The sequence below is a fragment of the Cryptomeria japonica genome, chromosome 11 (genome assembly GCF_030272615.1).
Source record: "Cryptomeria japonica chromosome 11, Sugi_1.0, whole genome shotgun sequence".
In the NCBI taxonomy this organism is placed as follows: Eukaryota; Viridiplantae; Streptophyta; class Pinopsida; order Cupressales; family Cupressaceae; genus Cryptomeria; species Cryptomeria japonica.
This window is the reverse complement of record NC_081415.1, coordinates 264,843,008-264,847,609: the sequence shown is the minus strand read 5'-3', so window position 1 is coordinate 264,847,609 and position 4,602 is coordinate 264,843,008.

Here is a 4,602-nt window from a genome sequence, read left to right as displayed (position 1 = left end):
CGATTATGATGTCTCTAGCACTTGAATCGATGCACCTAGATCAGAATGATCATTTTGCTTCGCAAAGGGCTTTTCAAATTTCAAACTTGGAGAGGTTAAAATGAATTGAAAATGACACTTGGACCCCTTATATAACCAAAACCCTAATTTTTAAACTTGCTCCGATGGACATGGAAATTGTACCCTTAGCTAATTTTCCTATCTTGATTCCATTTTCAGGATCAAAATCGAAATCCTAGATCATTATCCTAGTCAATTTTTCCCAACTTAGACCACTTAGCACTTTCATCACATTCTCATTCTTTTCTTCAATTTGCGCTCAATTTCACATCAATCATCGCTAAATCTTTAAATGATCCTCTGACTCAATCTTTGTGCTCAAGTAATTATCATCGCCCAACAATTGCCTAAAATCATGTACCCTCGTTATCTTTTGATTTCTCTCTCGAGGGGCCATACTCATGACCTCATGACCTCACATCTTCAAAGTCGAGAAAATTTTTAAATCTTCATCAAACGTCGAGCAAAAATATTTTCAACTAAAGAAAATCAAACAAATTCTTATCGCTAAGGGCATCTCAACTTCATCACTTCATATCAAGTTGATATTTCTCAATCATCTGAATCAAATCAATCGCTAGGGGCCTATCAGTTTCATCACTCCAAATCAAGCTGATATTGTCTTCGTTTGAATCAATCTCTTAATGTTAATCAATTTCATCGCTTTTCATCAAGCTGATTATTTGTTTAAACTCAGTCAAAATTTTAAAGAGTATCTTTGATCACATACTCAATCTAAGCAGGTGTTCAGTTTCATCATGTCAAATCAAGCTAGACAGTTTATCTTCGCTCAGATCCATCAAGTTCAAGATCAATTTTATCTTCGCTCACTGTGTCTAGTTCAATTAAGTTCTAGATCAGTAAGATTCGCTTCTTGATCAATCAAGTTCAAGTTCGGTATCTTTTCTCTTCATCGGTCCTAGTTAAATCAAGTTCGGGATCGGTATCACTTTAATCAACTCTGTTCAGTTTCATCACTTCAAAATAAGCTAAAAAACTCACTCTTCATCTGGTTCGTGATCAATCCAGTTCAGAACTGGTATCTCCTAGACATCAACCATTCTTTGAACCAACGCGTTGCTTGCACATTAATTTAAAGAGGGGGAAATGTAATACCCTAAAAATGGTCATCTAACCATGGGCCCCTAATCTCAACAACATCACCAAGGTCCTAACCAAAGGCAAGCACACAATCAATTAATTCTTTAATCATTAAATGTCACATGGCAAGTGAATTATTCTATATTAATTAAATCATTCCAAGGAATCATTTTGATCAATTATCCTATTTAATTTATTAAATATCCTAGCATATTTAATTAATTAATAAATTTGCCATTTAATCATAAAAAAAGGAATTATTTATTACAAAAGAGGAATCAATATGCAAAGAAAGAGTTAAATTGAAAATAAAATAAAAGAATTAAATTGAGAGAGAAATCAAACTTAAGATATTATTTCTTTTTTTAAATTGAGATAACTTGAAATCAGAAAAGCAATTAATTGAATTATTAATCATTCTCTAAAATTGGAACTCAAAGCTTTTGAGAAAAGAAGTTCAGTTGCTTTGAAAAGACTCTTTTCTTGAATAAATCAAAGAAATCACATGGAATCACCTATTTTTATCTCAAGTGCATGGAATCAACTAAACTTTATCTCCAATGCAAACTTGAACTTATAATCTGAATGCATTTCAATTAAATTACAATTGGAATCTATCTCAAGGTTAATTGAATCTGATTTCTCAATTATTTCATTTATCCTAAATTGTGTTTTTTCTTGAATAATCTCAACTGCTAATTGCTAATCGATCTTGATCATTGGTCTCTCTTTTGAATTTCTATAAATTCAGCCTTCATCTCTCATTCAAAACACCTTGGAGATTTATTGTTATTATGCAGTTTTTGCTCTGGAGTTATTGAAAATATTGTGCTTGCTTTTCGAGATTATTGCATCTTAGTTTAGCTTTTTTATTATGATTGTTTGAATTCATATAGCTTAATTTTCATCCATATAGCATAATCTTTCATCCATTTAGCTTAATATCATGCTCATATAGATTAAATCCTTCATCTTGGTGTAGTCTAGTCACTGGTATTGCTATACAAATATGAGAGCAAGTCTATACTCACATCTTTTAGAAGACAATTGGTCAATTTGTTATGGTTTTATTGTTCATGCTTATATCTATCTAACCATACATGTAATGACTTAATTGAAGTGTTGTGTCGTATAGCTTGTAGATACTTATTCCACTTTTCACACACACAATTACCAATTAAAAAAATATTAAAAATTACTTAATTAATAGTGGAAGATGTTTAAAATAATTAAATAGTTAAAACTACTTGATTGATAATGGAGGGAAATTTAGATTTTGAATTTGAAGGAGAAAAATGATATTATTTTAATTAAATAATTATGATTATTTAATTAATTAAGAGAAATGTTAGTAAAATGTTGTATTATAGTCATCAAGACAATTTTAGGTGTCTACATTTTGCCCCTCTTTGACACAATGTTCAAAGTAGCATTAGTTCAAAGAAAAAGTGAAGATGATGCCACGACATGCCAAGAGATGGAGATAGAATGCCCCCTCAAGAGGTTATTTATGTATTAAAGGTATGATTGATCTCTTGAAAGAAGAAGGATGTTACATGAAAGATAAAATATGATGGAAAAAACAGATGGTTAGTAAGAAATGAAGAAATTTAGTTGATGGTAGACAAGGTTTGATTGATATCAAATATAAATAAGCTCAATTGGTTTCTTCAGAAGATCATGTGAAGGGTAGTATTGAACTTTAATTAGGCTTGACTAGTGCATAAAATTATCATTATAGAGTGTATTCCTTTTGCATTTGAATCTATTACACGAATGTATGAAAAAACCAAGGTGAGGACTATCCATTTGTGTAGACAGACACATTGCAAATGAGGAGTGTTTTGACTCATACTAGGTGACAATAGATCCATTCAAAATATGTGAGGAAGTAACCATACATCATATATATCCTAATGTAAGAAAGAATTAGTTTACCTTTAACGTGCATATGATATTTAAATAATGCTAGGTGAAATCTTTGTCACACACAAGGATCTTAATTGCCCAAACATTATTGCCAAAACAAACTACAAACAAAAATCAAAGACAAAAATCATGTTCGATCCTCGATCCTGAAATCACTTGTTGATATCCTTGAGTAGCATAGGGACGTGATGTAAAATAAAAGGTTAGACTTACTAGGCCAAATGAGTCAACAATTTTCGCGATCTTCTTGCCAAAGATATGTGTGTTTAATTTGAGGAATTTTGCATGTTGTTAAAGTAATTAACTTTTTTTTGATGATGTGACAACTTTTTATAAGACAATTGATAGCCAAGGACATGTGATGTCAATGCATCATTTATGTTGTATCACCTTTTGGTAGTTTATCTATTGTTTTTCAATTTCTTGACTTATTCGTGTTTAAACAAAGTTTCAATCTTGCAAGAGATAGTTCATTATGGAGGGTGAGTTGATGTGAAAGTTTATTATGGGTTTTGAAAATTTTATTATGAATGATAGATTGTGAAAGTGTATGTGTAATATATCCTTTGATATGATATCAAAGATATAAAAACTAATATTAAGGATTGCCCCTAATCAAGCATCAAACTATATATTGTGGTAGTGGTAATGTGACTTAATTTATTATGGAATTGGTATAGTGATGCTAAAAACTAACAAATCTTAGGCTATGAGAAGTGTGTCAAAAATTTATTATGGAAGTGAACAAAAAATGGAGTGTATAATGTACGGATGTGGGTTTGGATCATGGAAAATCAACTATATAATAATGGGAGATGGTAGAGCAATATCCTATCACACATGATGCCTCAAAGAGGTTTTCACCATGGTACTTGTTGAAGTTGCTACCAAGTGGTTTTTATTAGAGGATGCAATCATTTCTCTTAATTTATGATTTTTTTTAAATTTTAAATTTTTTGATTTGATTTGATTTGAATATTTTGAATAGGGATTCCCTGAGGGTTATGTATAAATTTTTGGAAGGTGCATTTTGTTGATAGGCTCTAGTAACGGTTCACCTTCTAGGGTAGCTAATTGATAAAACACCAGATCTATATGTTGTTGTTATGATATATGGATGTAATTAGTTAGGTTGAAATTTACTTGGTTTTTCTCTTTTTGTCAAGTTTCTCTAATTTTCTTTAAGGACCAAGTCACCTATCTCAAAATTATAGATTCTAACCCTTTTGATGTAATCACAAAAAAGGTGGTTTGGTTAGCTTGCAAGTGGGTTAGAACTGCTTGGCACCTCTCGCCTAGTAGTTCTAGCTCTTGCAGTATGGTTACCCAATATTATTCATTAAACTAATTTGTGCAAAGATACTCTCAAGGATGGTAACTTGACCTTGATTAGAAGTATGGATTTTAAATCCATAGACAAAGGATAATGGAGTAGCTCTTGTAGGGGTGCGATGGATAGTTCTATAAGAACATAAGGAAATATTTAGTTGAATGTGTCAATCTTGGTTAGCA